Source organism: Diceros bicornis, chromosome 12 (genome assembly GCF_020826845.1).
Source record: "Diceros bicornis minor isolate mBicDic1 chromosome 12, mDicBic1.mat.cur, whole genome shotgun sequence".
Taxonomy (NCBI): domain Eukaryota; kingdom Metazoa; phylum Chordata; class Mammalia; order Perissodactyla; family Rhinocerotidae; genus Diceros; species Diceros bicornis.
Window position 1 is genome coordinate 37,059,505 of NC_080751.1, and position 21,161 is coordinate 37,080,665.

The 21,161-nt window shown below is 42.9% G+C and overlaps 1 protein-coding gene across 1 annotated transcript in view; it reads right to left on the reverse strand.

Annotated features, from left to right (window-relative positions):
• The window catches only part of STON1 (stonin 1), a 51,027-nt gene extending 32,267 nt beyond the window's left edge, over window positions 1-18,760 (reverse strand). The window contains exon 1 of the mRNA XM_058551275.1: window positions 18,725-18,760. The gene's annotated coding sequence lies outside the window, so the exon portion shown is untranslated. The remainder of the gene's footprint in view (window positions 1-18,724) is intronic.
• Between the last annotated feature and the right edge of the window lie 2,401 nt (window positions 18,761-21,161).

The following is a 21,161-nucleotide window of genomic DNA, read 5'->3' on the forward strand; positions in this document are numbered from 1 at the left end:
GATCCCGGGCGCGCAGCGACGCACCGCTTCTCCGGCCATGCTGAGGCCGCGTCCCATGTCCAGCAACTAGAAGGATGTGCAGCTGTGACATACAATTACGTACTGGGGCTTTGGGGGACAAAAAATAAATAAACAAAAATTATAAAAAAAAAAGGGGGTCTGCAGAAAAGTATGTGCCTCCCCCCAAAGGGCCCTTCCTGCTGAAACTCTTTAGGACTCCTGCCACCATGCTTCAGGCTGGAAGTTTTCCAAAGATGGCCACAACAATATCTCCCATCTCACGCTCTTTGAAATGTCACCTAGCTCCTCCCCCATTGAGAATGGGGCTCTATTTCCTCTCCCCTTCAACCTGGGTAAGCCCTGTCACTGCTCTGACAATGTGGCAGAAGTGACGTTGTGACAATTCTAGGCATAGGCCTTAACTGAATAGCCCCAGAAGCTGCCACTTCCTGCTTGTCAGAGCCCTGAGCCACCACGTAAGAAGCCCAGGCTATAGGTTCGCTGTCCAGCTTCTCTGCTGGACAGAGGAGCCACATGGAGGAGCCACACCGAGGTACCATCTTGGACATCCAGCCACTTGAGCCTTCAGTGATTCCAGCCCCAGTCGCCATCTGACTACAACTACATGAGAGACCTTAAGCAAGAATCCCCCCAGCTGAGCCCAGTCAACCCAAAGAACCAGGACAGACAATATTAAATTGTGGTTTAAGCCTCTACATTTTTGTGTGATAAAATATACAAAAACATAAAAGTTACCCTTTTAACCATTTGTAAGTGTAAAGTTCAGTGGCATTAAGTACGTTCACATATTGTGCAAGCATCACTACCTTCTATCTCCAAAACTTTTTCATCTTCCCAAACTGAAACCCTATACCCGTTAAACACTAACTCTCCATCCCTCCACCCCAACTCCTGGCAACCACCACTCTGCTTTCTGCCTCTGAGAATCTACTGCTCTAAGTACCTCATATAAGTGGAATCATACAATATTTGCCCTTTATGTGACTGGCTTATCTCACTTAGTAGAATGCTGCCAAGGTTCATCCATGTTGAAGCATGTGCCAGAATTTCACTCCTTTTTAAGGCTAAAAATATTCCATTGTATGCATATACCACATTTTGTTTATCTATTCATCTGTTGATAAAAACTTCTATGTTTTGGAGTGGTTGTTCGGCAGCAATAGATAATTGGAGCAGTGGGCAACGCAGCCTGGGCGACAGCAGGGCAAGGCTCCCGAGGCAGATGCCGGGACCTGGAGAGTCTGGCAACCTCGTGTTTTTTTTTTTTTTACAGTCATATATTTAATTTTATTTTTCTTAGATAATAATTTAAAACTACATAAAGCCACTTATATAAAAAGCAATTTTTTCAAGTGTTATAGCTTAGAGCACGGCTTTATATTTGGCTTAATCGTGTTTTACTAGTTCAATTTATAAAGCTCGTAGTCTTGCCAGCACAGAGCACTTGGCACTAAAACTCAGGGTAGGTGACTGGCCAGGAATCCAGGTTGGAGTTCCCAGCAGCACTTGTCACAGCAGGCTGGGTGTCTCCTGGGTCTCCATTCTAGGCTGGGAGCAACCCCAGGACAGGGACAGATGGGATTGTATTCACGCCTGGGTCCCCTGCCCTGGCACAGGAGAATAGGCCCAACCAAACTCGTTTGGTGAACGAGTAAAAAATGTACTTGACACTGAAGCCAGGTTCTGATTCATCCCAGAGTTTCTCACAAGCTCCCTGGAGGGCAAGGACTGTGCCAAGGAAAGTGCAGGAGAGCAGCTGCTTCTGGCTGGAGAAGAAAGGGGAAGGCAGCAGCAGCAGGACATTCTGACAGGGAAAAGCTCACGGCCAGGCCAGGCTTCCCAGGACGCTCAGGATCTCCATCAAAGCACCCACCTAGATGCAGGCAGCCTCCAGGAGCAGGGCTTCACCATCTGGAGGCGAGGAGGCCCAACTGGGCAGGGTGTGTCGGGCCTCAGACTGAGCCAACAGCATGAGGCCTCTCAAGGATCAGCCTGGTTCAGCTTGTTGGGCTCAATTCCCAGGGCTCAGGGCGACAGGGCCTCATATGCCCATTATGGGGCAGGGCAGGGCTTAGAGGGGCTCGGCCCTTGGTCACAGCACAGGCTGTGGGGGTAGGAGAAGGGACTGGAGCTGTGAGCCGAGTTGCATATTCCAGCCCTGGAGCTTTGGGACAGTGGCCTTCCTTCACTGCAGGAGGACCCGGGTTGGTTGTGCTATGACCCCAGCCCTCTCACCCATGACCACTTTACCAGGGAAACACAACCCGTTCTTCCTGCTGCACTGCTCCACCTGGCCACGTAACCAGGGTGCCCGACGCAGGTCAGGACGCCCCAGAGCACAGATGCTAATTCCAAATCTAAGAGGAGGACTTGTTCCTGGTTGACTCAAAGAGCGAATGCCAACCATACAGATGCCCACTTGGGAGCTTAACAAAAAGGACTCAAGTTGCGTCTCAACTCTGCATTTAGGTTTCCCAGCCCCTAAAGATAGAGTGAAACCTTCATAATAATTCCAAAGGTGTTTTTCTCTATTTCTCTTCAAAGCATATACCGTGAAGGTTAGGAAGTGCTTACCATGTGGAAAACATTTATAAAAGAACTCAGAAAACAAGGATTTGGGGCTTAGTTCACTTCTAAGTAACTGTGGGACTTTGAGCAAACCAATTACCCTCTTTGGGCCTCAGTTTCCTAATCCATGAATGGAGGAAAATACTATGTATTCCCATGGTTTGGTTATGTCCATTAATAGGAACAAATATATATGAGTATATATATAGAGACAGAGACAGAGACAGAGATACACACACACACACACACACACATATATATATGAGGTCCTCATAAGAAAAACTATAACTATGTTAGAGATTTACTTATGTTCAGTAGATGCTTGCTGATACCTGCTGAATAAATGGCCGAATAACCCAAGATTATAAGAAAACTCACATTTAGTGAGAGCGGGTCCCTCTCCACACTTCAAAATCCCCGGCTAGAATATCTACCAGATCTTAGAAGGCTACTTCTCTGCCCAGGAGGCTGAGTCCAGCTCGCCCATGTCTTAACAACCAACTCCCCAGCCTGCGCTCTTCCTCTCATTTGGCCTTATATTCTTCCAACCCACTAGGCTGGAGCCAGAGTGATCTCCAGGGCCAGAGTCTGCCCCACTGCCCCTGCCCCAGCCCCCTGGCCCAGCTCCCACCTCCAAACATGGCATGAAGCCACTTCTTGGCCAACTGCGAAACCCAGGACCCTAGGTCTGCCTCCAGAGTCTCCACTGCTTTTGGCAGCAGATGGAAACAACTTGTTCCCATGTCCTGGTTTTCCTGAAGCATGGCCACATGCAAGATTTGTGGACCGGGAGCCAGCATGTCCGCTCAGAGCCTCCTCCTCCCACTTCAGGCCTGGACTCTACCCATGACCTTCATCCGCAAAATGAGGCTCACAAGGGCTCTTCCACCTCAAAGGGCTTGGGGGAACATCACATAAGGTGATGGACTTGAAAGTTTCTTTGAAAAATACAAAGCACTCCATAGTTCTTTTGCTCTTGTTATTCTTGTTAATCAATTTCAGGGTGGTCTCAGACTATGAGTCTCTAGAGGCCCAGGATGTTCCCTGGGTAAATTCTTTTGGTACAGTGACCACACACACAGAGAAAAGCCTGATGCTCTTTGTGACTCCAGTGCCACGAGCCAATGCAGTGTGATCTCCAGGACAGTGGCTGGGATGGAAGTCAAGAAATGCGATTCTGGCCTCATTGGCTCTGCTAGTAAATTAAATGTGTCATTTAACCTCTCTGGGCATTTTTCTTCATCTGCCCAATAGAGCTGACAAGCCACCCTCATTCCTAGTCACCAGGATACCAGAAGGGCAAAGAATTTGAAAAGAAAAACATTGCACAAGTAGAAACGCTGTTGTATTCAGTGGGCATGGAGAGTTGAGAGAGAAGAGATGAAAAAGGAAAGTGAAATAGAAATAAAACAAATAAGAGACAAAGCACGTGGAGTGAAACGTGAGAAGGCAAGGATGGAAAGCCATGGAAGCTCCTAGTACAGAAAGTGTCCCCTAAGCCTGAGAGTCAGTGTCTAGATTAGAAGATTTAGCACAGAGACATGTGAAGTTCAACTCCAGTGGAGAAAAGCAGATGGAAGGAAGGGAAGTCTGTCCATCTCCTGCAGTGACATGGGCACATCCCAGGAGAAGCCAAGGCTTGCTGCCATCTGCTCTTACAGCTCAGCCCAGAGGGAGAAGATAGATGAGGAATTAATAGGTTCACTACCTGTAAAAATTGGGCAGTGTTCCTAGAGAGGCCCTGGCCAGGCACATTCTGGCACACGAGGTCCAATCCAGGGTGCTCCACTTTAAGGGGGACATTCAAAGACAAAGGAGTTCCCAAAGGCTGGTCACCAACACAGCAGGGTGTGCTGCGATCACATCACAAAAGGAAGGGCTACGAACTCTGAAAGTGCTTCCCTAAACAAGATTTGGGGAGGATATGAGAAGCAAAGGCTCTCTTAGAATCAGAAAAAAACATTAAACCTTATTTAGTCCAACTCACAATTGAGGGATCTCTAATACCACATCTCTGATGAGGAATTATCCAGCTGCTGCATAAGCTCTTTCAGTAATGGAGACCTCATTACTTGATAAGTAAGTTCATCTCATTATCATTTGGACAGGATTAAACTCTTGTCCCTCTGATTAACCCCAAATTAACCTCCTCCTGGCTTCCATCTATGCTCTGGGAAGACACAGAGTAAGTCTAAACACTTTTTCACCTACTCGTCCTTCAAACAACTGAAGACAGCTGGTCTTGATGACTTGCACTGGGTCTTCCCAGACTTGCCTGAGGGGGGGTGTGTTTTCAGCACACTCCTGAAAGTACACTAGCCACACCCCGTCAATGCTTCTTTCGTGCTTATCTCCGGCCAACTTTGACCTCAGACTGCCGCGGGATGCTGACCGCTGCCCCTGCCTTGCTTAGGGCGTCTCATCCTGGCCACACCCCCTAGGACTGTGTTTGCTTTACAACTAGGTCATGGCCTCCTGCCCTACTTTGGGCAAACTCTGGTCCATCCCTTGGCCTGGCTCTGCTGCTCTGCCCAGTGCTGAGGGCTTGTCATGAACATGCTCCATAATGAGGTCAAGAAATGAGGGACCTGGGGAGCCGGCGCGGTGGCATAGTGGTTAAGTTCACACGCTCCGCTTTGGTGGCCCGGGGTTCGCAGGTTCCGATCCTGGGCGCAGACAGACGCACCGCTTGTCAGGCCATGCTGTGGCGGCGTCCCATATAAAGTTAGAGGAAGATGGGCACAGCTTACCCCAGGGCCAATCTCTCTCAGCAAAAAAGAGGAGAACTGGCAACCGATGTTAGCTCAGGGCTAATCTTCCTCAAAAAAAAAAGAAATGAGAGTCCGAAATTCATGCCACTTAATGGAAAGCAGCTGGTCATTTGATTTTAGTCCTAATGAAGATTGAATCTCGAATGTTCAATAGGCATTAAATATATTTTCTAACCTCATTTGACAGATGAGGAAAAAGAGGTCCAAAGAAGTAAAAGGATTCACTCAGGGAACAGAGCCAAGAAGACAAACATAAACTCTAGTCTTGGATTTTCCCACATTCTTTCTACTGCTGTTAAGAGGAAGGGAGGCTACATTGTGGCTCTCTTAGTACACGTTGAAGTACATTTCCCATGGTTTGTGTGTATCTGCATTCATTTTTACTTTGACTCAACAGACATTCACTATGCACCTACTATGTGCTTTGTAAATAATCTCATAAGATTTGAAGTAAGCTTCCCAGAGGCACCTACATCTTGGTGTGTGTGTATGAATTAAGTCTTTCATGCATGCACACATTCACTCGACAATGATAACCCAGCAACCTTAACACTATGCTACACACTGCTACAAGTAGAAAACAGTCACAGGCCATTACCCCAGGACATTCTCTGTCTAGCAGGGATAATTCTCAAATGTTTTGTTAATGTAATAAAGTCAAACGCAGGGTACTGTGGGGACCCAAAGCCAGATGCTTAATTAAGATTGGTGAGAGTGTTCCTAATTATGGTGGGGGAATGAAGCTGCTAGTCCTGGTGGTTTGAAAAGGCCTCGGGAAGAGCAGGCTTCTGAGCCGTATGTTGAAGGCCGATATGAATTGATCAGACACAACAAACTGGAGAGAGGTGAGTGTGTGTGCAAGGCAGGGAGGCAGGAGAGAGCCCGATTCTGCAAGTAGACAGGCCCGGCTGGAGCCAGGAGTTAACGCGGGTGATGCAGTGAAAGAGGCGGACAGGTGAGTAAGGTACAGAAGCCTTTCTGTATCATGCTAAGGAGTTTGATTTTATCCTAAAGGCAATAGGATTCAGTGAAAGAATTCAGAGAGAGGATAAACAAGATCAGATCAGAATTTTAGAAAGAAAGCTTTGACAGAGGAGAAAGGACTGGAAGGCAGTGAGGCCAGAGGAGGGAAACCAGATAGGAGGCTATGGCAGGAATGCAGGAAAGAAACCAGGGTTGAACCCGATGGCTCCTGGCTACACACTCTTAGTTTTAAAGCCTGAAATATAAGAAAAGAGAAGAGATTGTCTTTTCATCAGGACCATTCGTGATGTGTAGGAGCCTCAAACAGCAGCTGCTCACTAAGAGGTGGCTGTATGCATGACCCACATATATCAAAAGGGGTGGGGTGGAGGAGTCCTAAACAAACTAAGGGCCATCGATGCACGAATAAGTCAATTCCGAGCAAAGCAGCAACTCAGAAACAAGACAAACAGAAAAGTTCCCGGGGGGAAGGGGTTAAAGGAGCCAGTTCACCACGGGAAGGAGGATGAAGAGCACAGACGATAAAGGAGCCAGCACCAGCCTGTCTCTGTCTCCGTAGGCAGAGTGCAGCTGGGGAAGCTCACACACTGCCCTTGGGAGAACCGGGGAAAGGCGCCCCCTCTGGCCAGACAGACAACAAGCAGGCCACACGCGGAGGAGCTTGCAGCTGGGTTTCCACACGTGGCTGGCCAAAGCCTGTGTACGTGTGTGGATGGGCATGTGTGAGCAGTTAAGTAGAAACATCTGGCGGGAGAGAGGAATGTGCGGGTGGGGAGGAGGCAGATCCCGACAAGCAGAGGGCTGTTTAAAGCTGGGTAAGCCCCATCACGTGTGGTATAGAGCCATTGTCACCAGGAGTTCATAGTCAAAGATGAATGATAAAGAAGATGATGAGGTCGGAAGCTTAAAATAACAATTCCCTTGTTTATGAGGGAAAAACGCTCATCTAGACATGTTTGAGCCTTCTTGGAACTGGAGGAATCTGACATTATCGCCCAGTTCCCAGGTAAGCCTGATTACTTGTTTTTTCCCCCAAGATAATTTTTCTGAAAATCAGGAGCACCTGACCGCCAGTGTGCTACTTAGAATGACCGCAACTAGGCACCTTCCACTGAAGCCATGACTAGCAGCCGCACCGGGAATTTTCACAAAATTTACGAGGTTCTGCTTCAAGCCACAAATGAGTAAGGGGCCAGGAGCTGCCCTAAGGGAGGCTCTCGGTTGTAAAGATGTGAGATTAAAACATTTCTCTATGTTTGTATTAACACTAAACTGAGGCCAACAAAAGCAAGGTTTGTAGCATCAAGTACCATCTTCTAGGCCCTGAACATGAGTTACCGTGAGCTACGAAAGAAAGGTTCAAAGGGATGAAGAGAGGCCAATGTGTCAACCCTGTCTCCGAATTTCTGGGCCATGGCTGTTTTAAATTAGCTTCTCCATGCTGCTTCCATGAAACTCTTGGCTTAGCTTTGCGATGGAAAAGTTATTCTTGTGCTCCGAGCCACAGATATTTATATGGAGGCACATTCATAATCCCAATTATGCTTGTTTTCATAATGCTCTTTTCCTCTACTTAGAAACAGTCATAGATATCATTATTTCTGATAAGACACTTGCAAAAAGCTCTGGGCCAAGTACAGATTCCACAGGGCCCAGATAAACTCTTGTAAAATAGGCAGATTTTAGGTCTTGTGAAATCCTCAAGGAATACCTTTAGTTCTTCTCCCCGCCATAGCTGCCTCTTCCTTGTCAATTCCCTCCCCCCAACTACCCCTCAATCGCTCAGGGCCTTTATGATCCCGCCTGGGAAAACCTAGTCCCATAAGTGGTTCTGTTATTTACTCTTTATATACTCTCTCCAGGGTCTTTGCATTTAAAATGTTATCTTCAGTAATTAAATGAAGGGTTTTTATCTTATTAAAGGGACAGGAGCACCAACAAATAAAGCAAAGAGATATTTCTGGTTAAGAGGAGCATGGTTCTTAAGTAATAACAGTTATTCTATAGAAAGATTGATCAATAGGCTGCCAGGGCTACTAAGAGCTGATACAGATGCAAAATCAAAATGGTGGTCGAAAGGTTTAAGGAAATTCATCCAAGAGAAATCTAAATTGATTACTAAGAAAATGTAAGATATTAGGTGTACCCATGGCTGCTCCCCAGAAGTCTCTCTGATTAGACCTTCTGAAACACAATGCTGGTTTGAAAGAAAAAGAGCAGGGGAGGAGAGATGATGGGAGGAGACTAACATTTGTGAGCATTAACATATGCCAAGCACGTGGTCCATATTATTTGCTGTTATCTCACTTAATCTTCAGAACAACTTTTTGAGGTATATTTTATTATTATGGTTTTACAGAGTAGGAAACTTAGCCTCAGAAATGTTAAATAACTTGTTAAGGCCTATAGTTTGAATGTTTGTGTCCCCCCAAAATTCATACGGTGAAATCCTACCTCCCAGGGGATGGTATTAGGAGGTGGGGCCTTTAGGAGGTGATTAGGTCATGAGGGTGGAGCCCTCATGAATGGGATTAGAGCCCTTATAAAAAGAGGCCGAAGAGGGCTAGCTCACCCCTTCCACTGTGTGAGCACAGAGAGAAAAGTTGGCTGTCTGCAACTCGGAAGAGGGTCCTCACCAGAATGATGCCAGCACCCTCATCTTGGACTTCTGGCCTCCAGAACTGTGAGAAATCAATTTCTGTTTTTTATAAGCCACCCAGTCTGTGGTACTTTGTTATAGCAGCCTGAACACACTAAGATAGCCACACATCTACTTAGTGGCAAAGCTTAGATTCAAACCCAGATCTGCCTGACTCCAAAGTCCATTTCTTTTCCATTATCACATAGGGCTGATGTGAGGGCCAGAGGAGAAGGCCAAGGACAACTGCCAGTTTGGTTTCCTTTAAAGAATAGGGTTTATTGGGAGGGTATGGGAAAGATATGTTTGTATATATTTCTTTAAATATTGTAAACAGGCTCCAACCATACTGATCAACATTCTCAGAGATGCTGTCAGCCACAAGTAAAGAATCAATCATTCAATGTAAACCTCTCTGCACTGTTAGAGACACAAGTGAATACACATGCCCAGCAGAGAGAGAACATCATCGCCATGACCACAAGGAACAGGAACCTCTCTACAGAGTCTTTTCCTTTCAACATGGATGCGAGTTAGGATGCTGGTTGGTCATGAGAAGGTTTTAATCTACTATAGAGAATGTAAAACACAGAATTTGGGGACTGGAACAATGTGTTTGGGAAATTCAGATCTCTCTGGACTGAGAACATGTGGCCAGGTAGAGAGCAAGACACTTCACCAAGGGTGCAGAGTCCCCCTGTGATGGTGGTGGTAGCACACAGTACTTTCAGGGCCTCTTCTCTGCTGCATTCACTCAGCAGCAGCATATTTCACATCCAGGGGCTAATGTATATGCATCTACTTACTCGTATTCTACTTTACATATAACAAAATAAAATAAACGTTAGAATTAGTAGTTAAAATCCTCAGTCAATATGGTGGATTGGGTTGACACAAGAAATTACCCTTCCCAATCCAAACACTTCAAAACATGAACAAAAATATTACAAAAACATTATATAAACTATAGATAAAATAGAAATCTCCAGGTACCAGAAATAAAGAGGGAAATTAAAGTTAGATCAATGAGTGAGAGCTGAAGCCAAGGGACTCATGGAACAATCCAGACCAGTTAGAGGCCTGAATGGCTCGGGACTGAGATTTTAATGGCATGCATGCAATGAGGGCAGTCCAGGTGCTGGCGGCCCTATGCCAGGAGCTGTTAATGAAGCACTTACAGAAAGCTGGAGGTCATAAAGGGCTGCCTCACAGGTGAAACAGGTATAGAGAAACATTGGCCAATCTGAAGCAACCACAAGAAAGTTTGTCATCTGCTTGGGCAAAGAGTAGAAAATGAGTGATTTAAAAAATGTGAAATCCAGGCTTGCCCCACAACGCAGGAAAAAGGTTTAAATGCATACTTTCAGGTAGTACAGGGACTATATGCCAAGAAATTAACACACAGGCTAGTTTGGAATGGGTAAAACCCAAAGGGCACCAGAAGAAGCAACTGTGAAATTGCTTCATAAGGTTGTGCTAACAATCTGAGGTATATAGGATTTCTATGGAAAACAACTTCTGATGAAGATGTAAAAGACAAGAGGAAATGAATCATCACAAAGAAAAGTCAAAAGTGGAGATAACAAATAATCTAAAAGTATATTTAAAATGCTGAAAGATACAAAAAGGATTAGAAATTATAAGAGATCATATTAAAAAAAAAGGAAGATATCAAGTACCAAATAGAAATTCTAGAAATAAAAAATTATAGACATTAAATTAAAAAAATAAACCAATGGATGGGTTGAACAGTAGACTAAATGCAGTTGAAGAAAAATTAATAAATTGGAAAATAGAACTGATAAAATCACTCAGAATACAATTGAGAGATAAAAAGATGTATAACAAAAAAGAGAAATTTCAGACATAGAAGACATAGAAGATAAAATCAGAAGGTTCAACATTTGCCTAATGGGTGTTCCGAAAAGTAAGACTAGAAAGTGTGAGGGACTCAATATGAGGGCAGGAGCTTTTGTCTCTTATGTTCGTTCCTACATCTTTAGCACCTAGAAGCATTCCTGACACGGTAAGTGCTCAATCATTATTTTAAAATAAATTTGTAGAGAAAACAACGGAGAAACCTTTAGCTATGAAAACAGAGATGAGTCTTCCGATTAAAGGAACACACTGAATTCCAAGTAGAATATATAAAAATAGACTATCCCTGGACACATCATAATGAAAACGCGGAACATGAAAGACAAAAAAATCGGAAAGTCTCCAAGCAAGAAAATAGATTTCCTACAAAAGAATGAGAGACTGAAAAGAGATTTCTCATAAGGAACAATTGAGGCAAGAAGACAATAGAATTATATCTTACAAAATGCTGAGGGAAGATATCTACTTAGAATTCTATACTTTGATAAATTCTCTTTCAAGAGTGACATGAAATAAAGACATTTTCAGAACAAAACAAAACAAAAAATACCCACAAGACTGAGAGTATTACAACTCCAGACCTTCACTGAAAAAGTGATCAGCATGAAGAAAAAGAACACAGAAGTAAGGAACATTATGCAAGAGGCAATGTTGAAAAAAGAAACTGGTAAAGTTAAATAAATTTTGACTATAAAAAAAGAAAGAAAGAAAAGTGGAAAAAACAATAATAATGACTAATTGCAGGGGTTGAGGGGAGGATTATACACGATGTGGGACTAAACCACTAGACCACAGTTACCAGGAAGATGGGAAAAGGGGCAGATTAGATTTAAAGCCATCTAAGGCCACTGCATTGTTGAGAGGAAAATAAATTGATTAACTTTAGACTTTGTTAAATGAATGCACGTTTAAAAATTTAAGGATAATGACTAAAAGAATACAAATAGAATTTATGTCTTTCAAAACAGTTGACAGAAAAAAAAGTAGGAATATATAAAACTTGATCAATCTAAAGAAAATGATGAAAAGAGGAATAAAAGAAGCAACAAAAAAATGGTAAATAGGACACTCAAGAACTTAAGGGGACAGAGGTTAAATATATATATAATTACAAAGAATGTAAAAGTTTAAACTCAATTATTAAAAAGACAGATTTTCAGGTTATAATAAAAAAGAAAATGAAGCTATATATAAATGCTGTTTCTAAGATTTACATCTAAAGTAAAATTATAAAGAGAAGTTAATATAAAAGGATAAACAAAGACATACAAGGAAAATAGTAACCAAGAGGAAATAGATATAGCAATATTAATATCACACAAAATAGATAGGCCAGAAGCATTAATAGAAATAAACGAGGATACTACATAACATAATAAATTCACCCAGAAGAAATAACAATCATGAACTTGCATAATCACTAATGGATTACAAGGAGAAACTGACAAATCCACAATAAGAGTAGAAGATTTTAATATTCTTTTCTCCAAAACTCAACAGAACTCAGAAAGCAAGCAAAAAAAAAACTCGGAAGGACATGAGAACTTTGAAAAACACAGTTAATAAGTTTGACCTATTATATTGATATAGAATTCTGCATCCATCAAGTAGGAATATATTTTTCTTTTAAAGCACACAAAAAATATTTGGAAAAATCGTTTATGTAATTGGCCACAAAAGAAGTCTTATCAAAGAACTGCTATTATACGGACCATGCTGTCTTTTCATAATGCAACTAAATTAGAAAGAACAATACTTCAAGCAAAGTAAAAAAATATTTTTTAAAAAAGTTGAAAATGGAAAAGTAAATAAATTCATAGGTTAAAAAGGAAATAACAGAAGTACAAAATATTTAGAGCCAAGTGGTAATGAAAGTACACATATCAAAACTTGTATGATGTGGCTAAAACAGTCTGTAGAGGCAACTATATAGGTTTAAAATGCATTTATTGAAAAAAAATAAATAAGCTAGATGTCAACTCAAGTAGCTAGAAATGGAAAGAAGAAATAATACAAATAAGAAAAGAAGAAATGAAAACCAAAACGTATAGATAAGAAAGAAGCTGTTTACATCAAAAGACTAATTAAGTAGACCTCTGTGTTAATTAAGAAAAAAGAGATGGCACAAATAAACAATATTAAGAATGAAAAAGGGAACATAACTTAAGATATAGTCAATATTTATAAAAACCATGAAAGAAAATTATGAATAAATTTATGCTAATAAATCATGAACACACGAAATGGACCATCTAAACAAATTATCAAAACTGGAACAAAAAGAAATAGAAAACCTAAGTTCATCAATAATCATTAATGGAATTGAATTGCCAAAAACTTCATATACATATCCTGTATAAGCAGTTCAGATAATTTTACAATGAATTTTGCCCAACTTTTAACAGATACTCTTTATCTCTTATAAACTGTTTAAGAAAAATATATAAGAAAGAGGAAAAGCTGCCCAACTTATTTTAGGGGGCTAATAGGAACTCGATACCAAACAATATAAGAACAATATTTTAAAAAAAGAAAATTATAGACCAATTGTTTCACTTATGAACATTTGCAAAAATCCTAAATAAAATACTAGCAAATGACATCCCATGCAATAAAAGAACATATCTAAATATGTATATATATGCAAGTATGTCTCAACATAATTAAATATACTCATATTATTTATCACATTATAATAGTAAGAAAGAAAAATATATGATCATCTCGTATAACTTACATGAAAACATTAAGGCATTATATAAAATCAATACTCAGTCATGATAAAATTTTTAACTTGTTAAACCATATTAATAGAGGGAAAGTTCTTAATTTAATAAAGAACATCTACCAAAACCTTAAGCAAACTTCATGCTTAATGGAGAAACTTTAAGAGCACTCATTAGAGACAGTAAGAAGACAAGGATGCCCACCATCACTGTTACTATTAAATATCGTACTGGAGGGTCTACCCAATGCAATAAGACAAGGAAAAGATATGAGTCATAAGGAATGAAAAAGAAAAGATAAATTATTATTTTGGGATTGCCTACCTAGAAAATTCAAGAATATCTACCTACACATTCTTAGAATTAATAAGAGAAGTCAGCTGGAATGCTAAACACAAGATCAAAATTCAATAATCAGGAATGTTTCTATGGGCCAGCAAATAACCAATTTGAAAATATAATAAGAAAAAAGATACTTAAAATATCAACAAAACCTATAGGAAATAAATACAGCAAAAGTTGTGTACAACATTTATAGAGGAAATCACCAATCATCATGCACCTGAATAAAAAGAGAAGATGAGAAGACCCAATTCTGTAAAGGTATCAGCTCTCCTGGAATATAAATTGAACGCAATTGCAACAAAAATCCGAACACAATTTTTTGTGCATGTGCCATTAGACAAACTAACATTTATATGAACTAGGAAAATCCAAGAAACCCAAGGAATTCTGAAAAAATATAAAAGTAATTGTAATAGCTAACAATTATTGTGTGCTTCCTTATATGGCAGGCACTATGCTAACATTTTTGCATACGTTATCTCCTCACATTTATCCTTGAGGTGGGTACTATTATCTATTTATTTTATAGTCAAGGAGACTGAGAGAAATTAGGTAACTTGCCCAAGGTTACTTGATACTCTGAGTAGTAATAGATGCAAAAAGTCAATAGTGTAGTTATCTTCCATGTACTGAGGGAAAATAAGTACTGAGAATTCTACACTTAGTCAAACTCTCATTTGTAAGAGCAAAATAAAGACATTTTCAGGAATATAAATACTTTAAAGTTTACCAAAGACCTTTTATGCAAGAACTTCTAAATTTACATTGACATGAAGAAAAATGAACTCAGAAGGAAGGAGTGGGGTATCATATACTTCTGTGGGCCACTAAGTTGGCTCTGTGCTTCCTTTTGGCCAAAGAAGAAATGGGAAACGTCAATTAAAGGATTCACAGCATCCACAAGACAAAACAGACAAGTTGCTCACAAGAACTATTCCTGGCACTGAGACCAGAAAGACATTTTTTTATATGGTTAAATGGATACATGATCTGGGATTTTGGTCTGAGTACGACAATTTGGGAAAGAGGCGCTTGATTCTTAGAATTTTTTTTCAACAACAAGGTGATTTGGAAGCATCAGCCTTCCAGAAATCTCTTACTTGAAGAACAGAAGAGATAGAGCCCTACTTAAGGCGTGTTATTTGAATGATCAGGTGTTTTAGAAAAGCCTGTCCTTCTGGGGATCTTTAGGTATATCCCAGGAAGAAGATGCATAAGGCCTGGTTGCCTGTGGGGGCACATGGTGGTACAGGATCTGGGCATTTTTCCCCAGAGTTATCTCCAGAATATTTCCACCTCCACTAAACCGGTTCATCTTGCCAATGCATGGGAGCACCCACATAGCCAGACTTCCAAAAAATAGTTTATTATTGTGTTTTCATGGTAATAAGCATCGAGAAGCAATAAGCTTTTCTCTTTCTCTCCTGTTCCATGCTAAATCCTTGACCTACCTACCCTGACATTCCATATAACACATAAGTAAGTGGGAGCCTGGGAGCTTTCCCTGGGTCTTCCTACCCATCTCACTCCCCTGACAGAGCTAAGAACAATGAAATGTTCTAATGGCAGAGCTCTGAAGACAGAATTTGCCTGATCTACTTTAAAAATCCTGACTTCTACCAGGACTGCTCCAGAATCTCATGGGATTCCAGGAACTGCAAGCTGGCTGGGAAGCTTCCCAAGAATTCTGAATAATTCTCATGGGTATAGCTGGCTCCCAAGGGAAGGTGAGCTACCTCTGGCTAAGTCTGGAGCAATTCCCAAGGACTTCCAAAGAGAAGTGACAATGGGAGATGGGAGAGATGAGAGACAGAGGCATATTGCAATTAATCAAAATATTAGTTCTTGCTAAAGCACAAAATACTTTCCCTTCCCTTTTCTGTTTTTTCTTGTAATTAAAAGAATAATAATAATAATATATGCACAGGGAGATGGTAGACAGTAGCGACTGAGATGCATAGACTTTGGCCACTGACCTGAATTCAAGATTTGATTCTAGCCCGTAGTGGTTATGCGACCTCGGCAAGTTACTCCTCTGATTCTAGTTTCTGAATCTTTTATCATGAGAATAATAATAGTATTTACGTCAAAGCGTTTTAAAATGAAATACCATATGTTTGTGCTTTATACTCAATAAATGTTAGCTATTACTATTGTAAAAAAAAGTTGAGAAATATAGGCAAGCACAAAGAAAATGAAAAGCATCTATCATCCTACCGTCCATTTCATTGCATATAATTCCAATATTTTTTGGATATATTTTCAAACAGTGAGATTACAGGGCTTTCTATTTCATAACTTGCTTTTAAAATTTAACACTATACCCTAAGCATGTCCTATGTAATTCAGTATTCTTGTACAAGATGATTTTAAAAGGCCACATGGCGTTCCCTTGGGTTATTTTACTTCTTAATAATCCCTGCCCTCCTTCCTCAATGCAGGCCCCGCACTTCATGTATTTCCAACCCATCTGACCCGTCCAGATGATAACTGGCTACTTTCTATTGGCTAAGTGGGGCTGCAGCCTTCACCTCACCATCCAGACCACCTGCTCCTTGGGTTGGGGACACATTGCTGGCCTTCATTACGCCCCCAGGGTCCTATCTGGGGCTGCACAGCAAACCCTCTGAATGATGGCAAACCACCCAGTTTAACACGATTCCATGAGGTGGTGGAAAAGCTAAACAAGGCAGAAAGGCGATTTCTCTCCAAACAGTATAAAGTTGAATTCTGGGGCATTAAATACACTATTAAAAATTCTCAGGAAGAGGAAGAGACTGGAGATTTTTATCTAAGTGCATTGTTTTTCTAAGCAACAGGGCCAAACAAGTTCAAAACTTGAGGTTTTTTTCCTAATGAAAGTCACAACACGTTGTTATCAATGGCCTTCTGAGACCACAGTAATTCCTTACTAATTGATACTAATGAGGAACTGTCAAACTGAATCAGCAGAGAAAAATTAATTACATCCTTTTTAAAATACAGGAGTTTATTTCCAATGAAATTCATTTTTTTTAAATCTTTATTTCCAAATAGTTCAATACCTTGAGCCGTTTGGACAATTGTTCAGAACCTGATCTAATACATTTGTTACAACCACATTTATTGTTTGTCTAGAAAGAGGAGTGGCTGAAGTTCTTGAGAAGTGTGTTCTCCCTAAAAACAATACAAGTTCAACACCCCTTAAGATCCTACTCACACAGCTCACTCCTTAGGAAAGCTTTGTCTTCCTAAGTCATGTGGAAGCAAAGCCCAGCTCAGTCAGGGCCCCCCCACCCTCCCACCCACCTCCACTCCCCCCACCTCCAGTTCTGAGTGAGCTGGCAGAGGTTTCCAATATCAACCCAGACCAATCTCTAAAAAAAAAAAATCTCCAGATTCCAGACTTGATCTGTCCAGACCCATCTGAGCATTAACAAGCTCCTTCTAAGCACCCAGAAAGCCTGTCATGGAAACACTGATTCAACGGGGTAATGAGAACCGACATAAAAACCACACAAATGAACTAAAGAGTCTTCCACCCAATCAGAGTCAAGCTGAAGCAACTGCCTCAGGATTAAAATGTGAGGCTTTTTTTTTTTTCCTTTGTGGTACTGCTCATTTTAGCCTCTTCCATTGCCTTGTTTTCACAACTCCTGTTTATGAGAAAGTTGGAGTTGGGGGCGGAGAGAAAGGCAGGGTGAGTATGCCAAGCTGGGCACGCCAAAAAACACTGCGGTTCATGTCAGGCAAATTAAAGCCTCTGGTCTCGGGGAGGCTGTAATGGTCTGTTTGGGGTAGTCTGAAAACAAGCTAGCTGAACGCCCGTCTCCCACTAACAGTTAAGTGTGGAATGAAGTCTACTTTCCAAACATCAGATTCGGCACAGTATTTTTAGCAAGCTCTCTTTTTATCTATCTTCTTTTTCTTTATTATTTTTCCCTGTTTCTTTCGGAATTAGAAAGGCTAATTACATGATGTATCATTATTTTTGGAAGAAAGCATAGTTGGAGAGGTTAGGAAAAAAAAGATGCCCAACGGAAATAGTAAAGTCCTCAAGAGGAATAGATTTTAATTTCCCCTAGGACCCACAAGGTACGATTTGTGGGTCCAGGGGACCCAACACCAAATCCCACTGAAGGTCGTTCCTGCAGGAAACGTTTGGACAAGTGTGGAGGCCCCTGCGACTGTGGCCCCTTAGGCTGGGTCATCGCCTTCTAGGGCTGGAGGGGACACCGCGCAGGAGACATCAGCTGTAGCCGGAGTCTGGGGGACATGCGCCTCCCCGGGAATGGGGGAAAAGGGGTTGTAGCAGCACGAATAACAGGAGCCAGGAGGAAGGAAAGTTAGAGTCCTAAGGGGGCAGGGAGTATCCAGAGCTACTGAGAGAGGGATAAAGGACGGAGGCTGGTGACCCAGGTCCGGGGAGCCTGACCGCGCACGGGTTTGTACGAGCCCTCGGCCCCCGCCCTGGCAACTGAGTCTAGATTCTTTTCTTTGCTGTTTGAGTTTTCTTTCTCTTTAGAGCCGGACCCGGGTCACAGCGGCAGCCCCAGAGCTGAGGTGCGGCGCGGAAGTCCCGTCAGGGCCCACCCCCACCCCTTGCAGGCCCTGGGCACCTCTGGGGGCAGCGAGGGCGGGAGTGGGGAGATGGCGCACAGCGCGCGGGGCGCCCAGCGAGCTCCGGAGATGCCCGCGTCCGGGGGCCGCCTGCGCTCCAGCCCGCAAACTTTCCCAGCGAACTGGGGGTAGCCCCACCCTGGAGAGGGGGCTCCCCGTGCCTCCCCGACTGTCCCCTGGGGCTGGTCACTCACGAGCAGCACGGCTGGGGCTCCAGTTTGGCCGCTGCCATCCACACCGGGAGGAGAAACAGGAGGAGGAGGGAGAGAAAGAGGAGGAGAGGGGGGAGGAGGGGGGGAAGGAGAGGGAGGGCCCGGAGCCGACCAGAGTGGAGAGGCGGGGAGGGGGTGGCAACTCCACAGACACTCTCCCGTCCCCGCCCCACCCCCTGCTCCGTCCCCTGCCAGATCCCCCCTTCTCACTCTTTCTTTCCCGCCCTGGATCCCCCCAAGTTTTTCTGATGTCTGATTCTCCGTTCTCTTCCCTCCGGAGTTATGTTCCTTCCCTTGAGTCTCCAGCCCCTAATATGGGGAGAAGGTGATCCCTCCAGCAAAATTCCCGGGGCGGGGGGCGGTATGAGTTAAGTTTGGACGCCCCCTTGAAGCAGGTGGCTGGGACCCTTGGCAGATCAGAGATCTCTGGGTGGTGGGATGATGGGGGGAAGACACAGGACACGGCCGTGGACTTTGTGGTCTTGCTTTCCCCGTTGTTTCGTTGAGTTTGTTTTGTTTTCTCTTGTGATTAGGAGAACTAAAGAGTTATTTCTGAAGCCTCTATTAAGTGCCTCCTTTTCCCTTCCTGTGGGACCAGCCCTGGTCGCAGGGAAGATGAAAGGTAAAGATGGAACCCCACCTTCCTGGGCAGTCAATACTCAGGAGGAGGAGCACACGGGATAGCCTAGTGAAGAGCCAAGCTGCAGGGATGGGACAGAAGGTAAATATTTACAGATGCCTCTTGTGTGCCGCCTGCAGAGTGCTGAAGAGAAGAAGGGGAGTTGTCTTCAGAGAAGTTAGAAGGTGGCTTCTAGTCCCTACTCCGTCACTGGCTAGCGGGTGACTCTGGGCAAGTCACTTGGCATCTCAGCCTCTTCCAAAAGTGGGGCTGCCTCACTGGTAGCAAGTCAGAATGAAAGGAGAATATCCACCACTTGTGCCTTTTACCCTGGAGGGACGCCCAACGCCAGGATGGGAGGCTTGAGCTGCGTTTGAATAGACTCAGAGGGGAGACAAGAGGGCATTCCAAGCCGTGGGATGTGATGCTTTGGAGGCTGGCAAGACTGGAAGGCTTAGGGGAGGTGGTAAATGTTCGGATGGGAAGGTGGAGCTGAGCGTGAAGCAGAAAATAGGAAATCCATGAAATTTTTTAAGCAAAGGAATATTGTGATCCAAGGGGTGTCCTATTCACCTTTGTATTCCCAGGGCCTGGCATACAGTAGGCACCTAATAAATCCTTGTGGACTCAGAATGGCAATTGAGGAATGTTGATTCAACAGCGTGAAAGATGCACTGTCTAGGAAGAGAGGGTTTGGGCCCAAGGAGAGGAGTTAGGAGGACCTCGTGAACATCTCAACTGGAAATGCGATGCCTGGATGGTAGAAATGAAATGAGGGAATTCTGATTGAACACTTTGTGTTTGCATAGCAATGTGCTTCTCTTTTAAATGCTCTTTCAAGTGTAGTCTTGTTTTTGACCTTGGAGTTCCTTGGTAAAATGGAAAAGATAACTTGCAGTATCCTATTCAACCACCAGCCAGTGTTAAGAACCTGCACTGAGGGCTATGAGGAAGGAAGGAAACATTCAGAGAGGGCACAGGAGTGCCTGAAATCACACAGCCAGGATTTATAGAGGATACTTTTATTCTCAGATAAAATTTCTAATTGTTTTTATGCTTAAGACACCCTAAGCAAACAGGGTGTCTTCCCCATCTCCTCCAGCTACTGTCCTGGTGATGGTGACCGTCAAGGGCTGAGGAAGGGCAAGAGGGAGCCTAAAGAATAGAAAGTCAACTGACTGATTTGTAACTTTTGAGACTCTTCTGTGGAACAAGACAGGTACTGGGCCCAAGTCAGCCTTCTGGTAAGGAGCTGAGAGAGGTGCTGAGCAAGGACAAAGGAAGGAGGAAGTAGAGGAAAGGAAGAAAAAGAGGTGCTTTGACCCCAGGCATTCTGGCTGAAGCCCCAAACTGAACCTCCTATGTCCTGTGTCCAGCCAGTGGGCTTTCTAAGGAGGCCAGCCATCACAGAAAATGCCACAGGTAACACCCGGAGAAGGGACTCATACAGCAAACAATATACTTGACAAACAGCAATTATCATTGCATTTAAGTAGAATTCGAGTGCACCTTTTTAATTCTGTCTTCTTTGAATAAGCAGTCTGGCCTTGATTAAGTAGGTAGCCCACCTAATGAAAGAAATCTCTTTTGGAAACTTGGACACTTCTGCAAAGCAAATAGACCCATAATTTTCTAAAGACCAAATACTACAGTTGGTTGAAAACCATTTATCTTTTATAGGGGACAATCCTTCTCCCTTCTATGTGACTCAGTGTTACCCCAAAGGCTGCCACTTTATGAATGCAGATTTATTTCTTGTAACTTCTCCACATATTTCCAAAGAACCCTTTCTGGCCTTGT